Genomic DNA, 12,839 nt, shown 5'->3' on the forward strand with positions numbered 1-12,839 from the left:
CTCATAATATTTAAGAAATATTTCGACGTGCACTTGTGATGCCAAGGCATACAAGGCTTTGGGCCAAGTGCTGGATAACAGTACTAGAATAGCATGGTGGTTGTTTTTGACTGGTATGTATATGATGGGCCAATGGGCCCTTTTCAGTGTTGTGGATATCTATGGTTCTATGACTGTAAAGCAAGTGAAGTAGTCATAAGAGCTGGTGGATAGGAACAGCTGAGGATTAGTCATGTATGTGTGGAGGCTGATAACGATCTGCCAGATAATGTCTTCCAAACACAACATGTAGATTAGCAAGAGGGAGAGGCCAAGGATGTCACTCTCTACCTTCCTTTGAGGCCATGGGTATGTAATTGGAAGATTCTAGAAGAAACATTATTGGGAGGAAAGAGGTCACTATTGGTGATATTTTGATAATGACTGACAGCTAGCAAGGGTGGACTCCATGGCCTAAATAAGAGAAGGAACACACTGAGGGATACAGTATTGCTCATTATTTCAAAGGAAGAGAAATTGAGGAAGCTGAGGTGAGAAAATGTACCACAGCCATGAAAAGTCATGCCAATTCTTGTGATTTTATCATGAGAGACCTGATTTGTCAATAAAATTAAGCTTCATTTGCACGAGGACCTGTATGAACTATCCTGGTGAAAGTCATTTTCTCCTCACACCGTTCCATATGGAGAGAAAACTTCTGGGACCATCATTTTAAATTGAAATTTAAGGAATCTATTAAAACTGATATTCTTAAATGATGGTCAGTTTTTGCTGAACCCGGTGCAATCTCGATACATTTTACAGTGGGTTTGAACAAAAATATAAATAAGCCGGTACCTCCAACTGTAGATCATCCAGCATTGTTGTTTGACCTGACCAGAACCAGACAGGTTTCTCTCTGTAGCTTTCTAAGGTGACCCTGCATAATCAAGGTTGAGGGGTGGCATGCACATTCTGAAATCAAAGTAGAAAATGTGGAAGTATCTGCAATTCAGACAGCAGCATATGGAGAGACAAGGATGTTAATGTTTCAGGTTGATGAACTTCCATCAGAACTGAAGGATTAATTTTACTCCCCTCCACTGATGCTGCTTCGTATATCTGTTATTTCTCATATTTTCTGCGAAGATAATCTCCACTACCTTGGATGAGGATTTGGGGCCATTGAGGATTGCACATAGCTCTGTCCTGGTTGTTTACTCATAGCAACAGCCATTGTTGACTGCAGTAACGGCACTGAAAATATTACAGTGGTCCATCTGTGTGTGACACAGTTAGAAGGAATTACAAATATTTTTAGAAAGAAATTTAATAATATTAACCATAAAATGCCTCAAAGCTGCAGAAGTCATTGCCTAAACTGCCCAAGCATGTTAAGCTCACAATTCCTGAGCTTGGTCTTATTTGGATGATCATGGCAGCTGCTGTGCTTCATAAATCTTAGTCTTAGCTTCACCAGAATGCATTCATAGGGCAACCAGAGGAAACACACAGCTGTCCTGCCACTGGCTGTCATTCCAACAAGTGAACCCCTGTGGCTTTGTCAGTCAGATTTCAGAAAGTGTGAAAGAACTCAACAGATGTGTTTTAAAATCCTACTATGGGCAGAAAAGATTCCAAACAATTATCTTCACTCAGAACATTTCCTCCATGGTGTTGAAAATCATGATGAAACGTACCCAGTTTTGTTTTTAAACGGAGGTAGTAACCAGACAACTAGCTCTGATGAAGGGCCTAGGCCTGAAACGTCAGCTTTTGTGCTCCTGAGATGCTGCTGGGCCTGCTGTGTTCATCCAGCCTCACATTTTATTATCTTGGAATCTCCAGCATCTGCAGTTCCCATTATCACTGAAACTAGCACTGTGTTCTCCTCAGGAGGCTTGACAGTAAGAAATGAATGGAAGGACAGGTACAACCTGAGCATTAACTTAAACCTCCTTCACAAGTCATAGCGTTGCTGAAAAGAGTCCACAGGGTCACAGGAGTTCCATTGTGGATATCTAGAGCCATCTTCTAGTGCTGACTGATAAAAGCCAAACATTCTGGGAAACCAATAATCTGATGTATTGAGAGGTGCTCTGTATTCTGAAAAAGATGAAAGGTGTCACCCAAGACAACTTAAAAGAAGCCAGTCACGTAGAAGGCAAGCCTGATGCCAGGTTCAGGTATCCCAGGACATTGTGGGAAGTTAGAGAAGAAATTGCCGGATCCTAGCAAAGATATTTGTATTTTCTACACCATTGGGGAGGTGCCAGAAACCTGCAGAGTGGCTAACATTGTGCCTTTACTTAAGAAAGCCAGCTAGGAATATCCAGGGAACCTTAATCCGGTGAGGCTGATGCCTTTGGTGGGTAAGTTGTTGGAGGGGATTCTGAGATATAGAACTTACATGCATTTAGAAAGACAAGAACTATTTGGGAAATTCAGCATGGCTTTGTGCGTGGGAAATCGTATCTCACAAACTGGATTGAGCTTTTAAAGACCTGACCAAGGTGATCTAATAAGAATAACAAAGCTCTTTCCCCCAGGGTAGCCAGGTACAAAACTAGAGGGCATTGGTTTAGGATGAGAGGGGAAAGTTTTAAAAGTTTTTTTCTGAAGAACGGTCTAGGCCCGAAATGTCAGCTTTCCTGCTCCTCTGAAGCTGCCTGGCCAGCTGTGTGCACCCAGCTCTGCACTTAGTTATCTCTGTTTTAAAAGTGGCCTGAAGGGGAACTTTTCCACACAGAGAACGGTGCATATAGGAAATGAACTGCCAGAGGAAGTTGTAGAGGTGGGCACAATTACAACACTTAAAAGGCATTTGATAGATGCATGCATAGGAAAGGTCTAGAGGAATATGGCCAAACACAGGCAAGTGGGACTAATTCAGTTTAGGAAACCTGGTCAGCATGGACAATTTGGACTGAAGGGTCCGTTTCCATGCTGCAAGTCTCTATGACTCAATGAGTGTATATTTTTGGCCTTAAAATAGAAAGCAGGTCAGGGGCTAGAGAAAATATTGAGACATTGAGACTTCTGGGCTGGTGTTGAGCTGGAGTACGCTATTTCAGAAAGCAGTTTGCCACTGTGTTCACCTTCCTCATCCTTCCTTAGCAATTCCCATCCTTTAGGTTCAAGGGGCTAAATAAACAGTTGTACTCCCCATAGCATAATGGTCTGGAAAGGGTCACCAAACTCTGGCATTTAATGTCATCCACAATTTATCTCCAGGAAACTGGCCTGTTGCCCTGGAATGAAATGTACTCCAAGGCTATCACATGTAAGGCACCTGTCATCTTCCTGTTACCATCTGCTTATAAGGTATCACACAGGTCTCCTGCTAGCTCCCAACTTCTTTGCCTTTGGGTAATTTGAAGAGCCACTGTCATTACACAGCTACTGGTAGCATAGACCCACGTGACCGATATGCCTGAGGCCTCTAACTCTACAAGAGCTCACATTGTAACAATGACTTATCCCAGTAAGCACAGCCTCCACTAGCCCAACAACTGTGATATATCCAGAAGGTTGAGACTTTGGTACACCCTATGATGAGCATAGAACCATTGTACCTTCACTGTGCTTTAGGTATTGGCTCTACACCAAGGAGCCCTGTGTACTGTTCCTTACCATCTCAGAGTTATGTGGTCCCAAGTCCAGGAATGGCGTCACTCATCACCAGCTGCCATTGTTGTCTGCCCAACTTCCCACCGCTCCCTCATTCAATGCTGTGCTCCAGAGAAACCTTGTTTGGATACTCCCCTGCAAATAGATCCAAAGCCTGCAAACTAATGTAGAAAACATGAGTGGGAGATCACCATATTCCCCCTAGAGCCTGTTCTACCATTTAATAGGATCATGGTTAATCAGTATGTGCGTCAAATTCCACATTCCCGCCTGTCTCCGCTAATCTTGCCTAACACACATTGATCCATCTCCATTTTAAAAAGATTCGATGACCCTTGCTTCACTGCCTGCTGAGGCAGAGATTCCAAAGTGCTGCAACCCTCCGCAAGAGAAATGTTCTCATCTCTTTCCTGCAAGGGCAATCCCCAATTTTAAAACATTGCACCCTAATTCTAGGTCTAAGGAATCATACGTTCTACATTCACCTTATCAATACCATTCAGGACCTTTACACAGTTCAATCAAATCATCCTTCACTTTTCTGAACTCTTAATGAAAACAAACCCACCCTTTCTAACCTATCGTCATAAGACATCATCATTTATCCATTAGTAAACCTCCTCAGACTGCCTCCAATGTATTTACATTGTTTCTTAAATAAGGAGACGAAAACAGTAAGTCGTATTTGATACGTGGTCCTACCAGTGTTTTTTCACATGTGAAGCATAACACGCTTCATGCAATTATTAAGCAATTAATGAATTAATTTGCTTCTTACATAATAGAGATAAGTTACATTAGCCTTTGTGATTATGCACTGCACCTGCACACCAAGCTGAAAAGCTCTGTTTAAGTAATATCCTATGATTGCAACCCTTAGCATTAGGATTGCTCTTACTTTACGGACTATCTCTTCGTATATGCCCTCAACCACATCTCCTGAATCTCCCGCTCTTCTGCCCTCACACCCCCTTCCTCCAATAGAAATAAAGACAGAATCCATCTTGTCCTCACATACCACCCACCAACCTCCACATCCAACCTATCATTCTCCGCCACTTCCTCCACCACAATCCTCCCCCACAACCAGAGATATTTCCCTCCCCACCCTTATCTGCTTTCATACTGACCGCGCTCTCCGCAACTCCCTTGTCCGCTCCACACTCCACACTCCCCACCACCCCTGGAACCTTTCCCTGCAACCGCAGGAAGTGCTACACCTGCCCCTCCACCTCCCCCCTCACCTACATTCAAGGCACAATACAACCTTCCACTTTAGACAGGGTCTCACCTGCACATCCGTCAATGTGGTCTACTGCATCCACGGCTCCCGATGTGGCCTCCTCTACATCGGTGAGACCAACGTAGACTTGGAGACAGTTTTGAAGAGTACCTGCACTGCGTATGTGATAAATGGCAACAGCTTCCAATTGCGAACCATTTTAACTTCCCCTCCCATTCCCTGGGTGACATGTCCATCCTGTGCCTCCTCCAGTGTCACAACAACACTACCTGCAAGTTGGAGGAGCAACACCTCATATTGTGCCTCAGGAGCCTACAACCCAATGGCCTAAACATAGAATTGACAAGTTTTAAAATCTCACCACCCCCACATCATCCCATGTCCAACCCTCCCTCTCATCTCTGCCTCCTTGACCTGACACCACCTGTCCATCTTCTCTCCCACCTATCCGCCCCAACCATCCCACTCACCAATCCCCACCTATTACCATCCACCTACCTTCCCCAGCCCCACCCCTTCTCTCTCGATTTATTTCCCAATTCCCAGATGTGAAGAATGATTCTGACCTGAAACATCAACTTTCCTGCTCCTCCGATGCTGTCTGGCCTGCTGTGTTCCTCCAACTCCACACTGTGTTGTCTCATCCCCTCGTATATAATGGTTTTGGATGTTATGCCGAACTTACTTGTTTGCAATGCATCACATGACTAGTCTAGATCATCAGTAAAAAGTAGCAACAAAACCACAGTAAATTCTGTCATTCTAAAATCAGTTCATTACTCACTGAAATTCTTGGTTGTGAGGCTTGAAATATCTGTTTTTCACTTGATTGGAATGATGGTGTAATTTTTTCTGATGTAAACAGGGCAACACACAGGACAGGGAAGGTCCAGCTTCATTTCCTTGTTTTCAAGGCTTAATAAAGCTTGCACCAATCTGTCATGAGGGACCCCAGACACAAGATATCCAGCCTCATCCTGAAACCTAATATAAGCAGCCCCCGTAGGAGAGCAGCTGAGTAAGAGCAAAGCCTGCTTCCTGGAATTTCCCTGGAGTTTGCTGCACAATATGAAATTGTTGTAAAAATTGCAAAACATACCCTTTCATACCTTCCTAGATAACAAAGTGTGGAGCTGGATAAACACAGCAGGCCAAGCAGCATCTCAGGAGCACAAAAGCTGATGTTTCGGGCCTAGACCCTTCATCAGAGAGGGGGATGGGGAGTGGGAACTGGAATAAATAGGGAGGGGGGGGGAGGCGGACCGAAGATGGAGAGAAAAGAAGATAGGTAGAGAGGAGAGTATAGGTGAGGAGGTAGGGAGGGGATAGGTCAGTCCGGTGAACACAGACAGATCAAGGAGGCGGGATGAGGTAGTAGGTAGGAAATGGAGGTGCGGCTTGAGGTGGGAGGATGGGGTGGGTGAAAGGAAGAACAGGTTAGGGAAGTGGAGACAGGCTGGGCTGGTTTTGGGATGCAGTGGGTGGAGGGGACGAGCTGGGCTGGTTTTGGGATGCAGTGGGGAGAGGGGAAGAACTGGGCTGGTTTTGGGATGCAGTGGGGGAAGGGGAGATTTTGAAGCTTGTGAAGTCCACATTGATATTTCATACCTTCCACTGTGTTGTCTCATTTGTTTCGTAGAGTTTCATGTAACAACAACAACTTGAATTTCTATAATACTTTTCACAGCATAAAATGCCCCAAGATGATTCAGAGTGGAGTTATAAAGCAAAATTTAACATTGGCATTACAAGAAGTTGTTAGGATAGATGACCAAAAGCTTAACCAATCAAGTTTTAAGGAATCTCTTCAAGAAAAGTGAGGAGGAGAGGCTGAAAGGTGCACAGACGGTATTCCTGAACTTAGGGCTAGATGGCCGAAGGCAGGACCACACACTGGGGATGCTCAAAAAGGCTAGAATTCCATTAGTACCAATATCTTCAAGATTTTGTTGTGCTGGAGGCGATTACTGGAATGAGGAGGGTGTGTCAGTGTGAAGTGTTGAGGGGACGTTGAAAAAATGACTTTTAAAATTAAGGAATTGCTTGAGAATTAATGTAAGTTGGAGAACATAGTGGTATTGTGTAAACAAAACAAAGCTTTTCGAGAAACCCCCATTGATGGGAGCAGAACTAATGCTGTAATATACCAATTTAATTGGGTGTTCTAAATTGGGCATTAGACACTTCATTAGTTTAATCAAGGAGTCAAAATTCATCACTTTTGAAGTCTGCAAAATAGACTAATTTAATCTTGAGTCTTATGTTCAGGCATCTTTATGATGCTAAACATTTGTTTCTGAAACTACATCTTGCTTTGCACAAATGTATCAGTAACATAACTGTTATGAAGCGTTCTGGCCCTTGGGCATGAAGTAAGCCACTATTGAAGTTTATAAACCAAATGTCAATGCCATATCCGTTTATATTTGAAAAAGAATAACAATTTCGCATTTTTATGCCAAATCTAATGATTTTTGTTTACGAGCGTGTTTCTCAATTTATCAGACAGTGGAAATGGAGTTATTGCAGTGAATGGAATGTGGAAAAATAGCTGATAATGTGTTGATACAGTTAAATGTCAGGGTAACATATAAGCAGAGAAAAAGAGTGAAACCAGGCAATGTTATGGAAATGGACATATGCCATGGTGTTGGCTGAAATGTTACGAGGTCCTCTCACAGCCAAAGATGACATCAGGGCAGTAAACAGCCTGGTTCAGCCTCGGATAGCTGCCAAGGAGAAGAATGGAGCTGATGGGTCCCAAACAGAGAATGTAGCAGCTTCAAAGACAATGGATAAATCTTGAAGAACCGTAATCACTGGTGAAATGTTGCTCTGCTCCTACTTTTTTGCAGTTCTGATGTTGACCTGCTCAGAAATCTCCAATGGTTTTCTGGCAAACACTTTCCTTATAACAATGTATACAGCTGGATGAGCACAGCAGGCCAAGCAGCATCTGAGGAGCATAAAATCTGACATTTCCGGCCTAGACCCTTCATCCAAAATGGTGGAGGGAGAGAGGGTTCTGAAATAAATAGGGAGAGAGGGGGAGGCAGGTCGAAGATGGATAGAGGAGAAGATAGGTGGAGAGGAAACAAACAAGTTAAAGAGGCGGGGATGGAGCCTGTAGAGGTGAGTATTGGTGGGGAGGTAGGGAAGGGATAGGTCAGTCCGGGGAGGATGGACAAGTCAAGGGGGCAGAATGAGATTAGTAGGTAGGAGCTTGAGGTGGGAGGAGGGTGTAGTTGAGAGGAAGAACAGGTTAGAGAGGTGGGGACATGCTGGGGTGATTTTGGGATGCAGTAAGAGAAGGGGAGATTTTGAAGCTTGTGAAATCCACATTGATACCAATGGGTGCAGGGTTCCCAAGTGGAATAAGAGTTGCTGTTCCTGAAACCTTCGGGTGGCATTGTTGTGGCACAACAGGAGGCCCATGATGGACATGTTGTCTAAGGAATGGGAGGTGAAGTTGAAATGGTTCGCGACTGGGAGGTGCAGTTGTTTATTGTGAACCGAGCGTAGGTGTTCTGCCTCCGCTTGGTTTCACGATGTAGAGGAGGTCACAACGATTACAGCAGATGCAGTATACCACATTGGCAGATGTGCAGGTGATCATCTGCTTGATGTGGAAAATCTTCTTGGGGTCTGGGATGGGTGTGAGGGAGGAGGTGTGGGGGCAAGTGTAACACTTCCTGCAGTTACAGGGGAAGGTGCCGGGTGTGGTGCCATTGGAGGGGAGTGTGGAGCGGACAAGGGAATCACGGAGAGAGTGGTCCCTCCAGAAAGCAGACAAGGGTGGGGAGGGAAAAATGTCTTTAGTGGTGGGGTCGGATTGTAGATGGTGGAAACGCCGGAGGATGACGTGTTGTATTCGGAGGTTGGTGGGGTGGTATGTGAGGATGAGGGGGATTCTGTTTTGGTGGCTATTGTGGGGACGGGTTGTGAGGGTTGAGTTGCGGGAAATGCGGGAGACACAGTCGAGGGTGTTCTCGACTACTGCGGCGGGGAGGGAGGTTGCAGTCCTTGAAAAACTAGGACATCTGAGATGTACGGGAGTGGAATGCCTCATCCTGTGAGCAGATGTGGAAGAGGCGAAGGAATTGGGAATAGGGGATGGAATTTTTGCAGGAAGGTGGGTGGGAGGAGGTGTATTCTAGGTAGCTCTGGGAGTCGGTGGCCTCAAAATGGATATTGGTTTCTAGGTGGTTGTCTGAGACAGAGATAGAGAGGTCCAGGAAGGTGAGGGATGTGTTGGAGATGATCGAAGTGAACGTGAGGTTGGAGTGGAAGGTGTTGGTGAAGTGGATGAACTGTTCAAGCTCCTCGTGGGAGCACGAGGTGGCGCCGATACAGCCATCAATGTAATGGAGGAAGAGGTGGGGTTTAGGGCCAGTGTAGGTACGGAAGAGGAATTGTTCCATGTAACCTTCAAAGAGGCAGGTATAGCTTGGGCCGGTATAGGTGAATGTAGGTGGGGACGTAGGGACGTGATAGGCCAGTCCAGGGAGGACAGACAGGTGAAGGGAGTGGAAAGAGGATAGTCGGTAGGAAATGGGGTTTGGCTTGAGGTGGGAGGTGGGGATAGGTGGGAGGAGGGACAGGTTAGAGAGGTGGAGATGAGCTAGGCTGATTTTGGGATGCCGTAGGGGGAGGTGAGATTTTGAAGCTTGTGAAGCCCACATTGATACCATTGGACTGCAGGGTTCCCAAGGGGAATATGAGGTCCAAGGTAAGTCCAGGCAAGAGCAAGGCCATGTTCTTTGAAAAATGGGCTGAGAAAACCATTGTCCCCTTCATCATCAGTTCAGATTATCTGAAGGTGGTCAGGAAATGGCTCATAGGGATTAGGTAGAGAAGTGTGCATCACCAAAATGAGGCAGAAACTGGGCATTTGGGATCCATACAATCTCTTCATTGTGAGCAAGAACCTGATCATCAGGTGGTGAGGTGATATACATGGTATGGATCTGGCCCATTCCCAGAGTCAATGTCACAAAAGTCACCTTCTACCTCATCTGGAAGTCAAGTATGAATCCTGCCTGTATGAACACCATGTACAAAACACCATGTGCCCAGCATTGCACATAACGTGATGGCCATATTTTTATGCAGCTGCATCAACATGTGCAAGCACCTTCTCTGTACACAGACACCAAATATTACGTGTTAAACTTCTACTCGTCCATAGTTTTGTAAGAATGGCCACGGTACCTGTTAAAACACTAAGTAGTTGGACTGTATCATAATGCTGCCCCTCAGAAAAGTTTGTACAGCAAAACACTCTTGACGACAATTACATGCCACAGTGTCCAGCACATAACATCCTCAAGGAATTGTGGGAAAAGGAGACAGTCAATTCTGTCAGATGATTCCCTGGGCAGGCTGTCAAAGTTATGTAACAGAATGCCTCATCACCAGAAGTTTCAAACAAGCACCAGGACACGATTGGCTGGTGATGAGAAGGGCACTTTCTGTTAGTTTGTTCAGGCATGTATGGATCTCTTCTGCACTGCGCACTGCTCTTGAGTAGGCAGTTGAGAATGGTGAAGGCATCGTTGCACCCCTGCTGAAATGTGCCTTTGTAAAGAAGGTCTGTAGAGTGATGTTGAGGCTTTTCCTAAACCACTGCATGACACAGAGGTCTTTGTTAAAACAGGCTGTTTCCAGGCTCACACCTGAGACAAACACCCACAGCAGCTGGGGGATTATTTGGTTTGTCTGCAACTTGCTTGTCTTCCAGTGCAAACAGTTACCCTTGACTGAGAGTTATAAATTCCAAGCACATCCTGAGATGCAAAATTACATGTAAAGAGGCACAGTAAAGCTTGGCATCAGAGCTAATGGGAACTGCAGATGCTGGAGAATCCAAGATAACAAAGTGTGGAGCTGGATGAACACAGCAGGGCGAGAGCATCTCAGGAGCACAAAAGCTGACGTTTTGGGCCTAGACCCTTCATAAGAGAGCCTGTCTGATGAAGAGTCTAGGCCCAAAACATCAGCTTTTGTGCTCCTGAGATGCTGCTCGGCCTGCTGTGTTCATCCAGCTACACACTTTGTTATCTACGGTAAAGCTTGGGGCAGCTGCAGTACAGGCACAGTTTAACAGATCACTGCCTAAGGCCTTTCAGCCATTGTGTACTGAGCAGCTCGTCACATACTGAGTAAACACCCCTTGCCCCTCCGCAGTTATATGCTCATCACTTAATTTGTAAAGTAACTCTGACGTGTAAAATTGGAAAGATTGCATTTTGCATATTATCTGATTTAAAATGCTACAATATGTACTTAATTTGTGAGTAAAGCATAAATCTTGCAAAATTAATTTGGAACTGTCCAAGTCTAATCCAGACATTTTCAGAGATGGGGCAATGGGAGCTTTCCAGACAACTCACTGATTTGGAGTGTCAGGCCTGCCAAGAGATTCTGATGCATATCTCTGAACATATATTCAGTCTGCAACTATCCAAAGAACAGGAGATCTGGATATTTAAGTTTCGGAAATTTCTGTTCATGTGATACTGGATGTTGCAAGCAGTATGCTCATTTAGTTGATAATGGAGGAGTTGACAGGCATGGTGATGTGAAGTTGGGTGTCATCAGCTTAGATGTGAAAACTGACTGCGTTTTCAGATGAAAGCCGGTGAGAGACAGCATGTAGATGGGAAACAGGCAGGGGCAAAGTTCTCAGTAAAAACTGAAAAGTAATTGATTTTCAAAGAATCTCTCACTGTGACAGAATTAAACACATAATTTAATGAGGAATTCTGTTTGCACTCTAAAAGGAAGGAAACTGCGAGTGCTAAAAATTTTAAAGTAAGAAAACACACTAAATCATTCAGTAAATCCATTAGTATCTGTTAAGAAAATAGGATAGATTGTTGACTGTAGATCCTTTAACTTGTAGCCTGTCTTTTTTCTTACAGATGCAAATGTACTTGCGATGTATTTCAAATATTTCAAACTTTTATTGTATTTGTTCTTGTTTATTTAAACGCCTCATTGTGAAACATTCGTCTTTTCCATTAAAGACAGCCATTACCTACGTAAGCAACACCCATTGACAATTGTGTCTTCCTTCGGAAAGCTGAGAGAACAATGGAACTGATCCAGCAGAGGAGACAGATAGATTACACATTTTAGGTGAAACCTAGCCATACATAAAAAAATCCCAGGAATGCAGGCCAAAAAGAAACTTGCAAAGAAGTAGTGTATGTGAGGCAGCAATCGAGAGTAAAAGCCGTCTCGGAAAACAGCTTACAAGTCACAAATAGGATATTGTGTGGCTTGAGCATTCTTGTGTACTTCCTTCAAAGTTGTTAAGTAAGCTATTAACGTAACAGCTACAGTAAGTACAACATTTCTGTGTTTTGTAATGAATACAGGAAATAACATGTGAATGTCATTTTGAAAATTGAAATACATAGCAGCGTACAGATAAAACAAATGAATTAGCTTTCCTGCTCCTAAAATGCTGCTTGGCCTGCTGTGTTCATTCAGCTCCACACCTTGTTATCTCGAATTCCCCAGAATCTGCAGTTCCTATTATCTCTGAATTAACTTCTTCGTAAGGTTTTCTCATCTTTAATTGTGGGAATTCTGAAATGTGTTTTCAGAATTACATGTGATGTAAATTAAACAAATTTATTAAGATCAATTTCAAGTTCCATTTCATGATCACTGAGCCACTTTGCTCCTACTGATTGTCTTGAGCAATTTTTTAAAGGTTATAATAACTAACTGTCACCTTTCTCCTTTATATGGAGTCATAGAGTCATACAGCACAGAAACAGACCCTTCGGTCCAACTCGGCTGTGCTGACCAGACATCCTAGTGTGATGTGGCTCCATTTGCAAGCATTTTCCTTATATCTCTCTAAACCCTTCCTATTCATATACCCATCCAGCTGCCTTTTAAATGTTGTAATTGTACCAGCCTCCATCACTTCCTCTGGCAGCTTGTTCCATACATGCACCTCCCTCTGCATGAA

The 12,839-nt window shown here is 44.1% G+C and overlaps 1 protein-coding gene and 1 long non-coding RNA gene across 3 annotated transcripts in view; one reads left to right on the top strand and one right to left on the bottom strand.

The window, feature by feature from the left end:
- LOC132210465 (uncharacterized) overlaps positions 1-12,839 on the bottom strand; it is a 152,974-nt gene that overhangs the window by 69,022 nt on the left and 71,113 nt on the right. The gene's annotated exons all lie outside the window — the stretch shown is intronic.
- Positions 12,085-12,839, top strand: part of LOC125458166 (uncharacterized) — a 35,510-nt gene continuing 34,755 nt past the window's right edge. The window contains exon 1 of the mRNA XM_048543132.1: positions 12,085-12,197. The gene's annotated coding sequence lies outside the window, so the exon portion shown is untranslated. The remainder of the gene's footprint in view (positions 12,198-12,839) is intronic.

The sequence above is a fragment of the Stegostoma tigrinum genome, chromosome 13 (assembly GCF_030684315.1).
Source record: "Stegostoma tigrinum isolate sSteTig4 chromosome 13, sSteTig4.hap1, whole genome shotgun sequence".
NCBI classification, from domain to species: domain Eukaryota; kingdom Metazoa; phylum Chordata; class Chondrichthyes; order Orectolobiformes; family Stegostomatidae; genus Stegostoma; species Stegostoma tigrinum.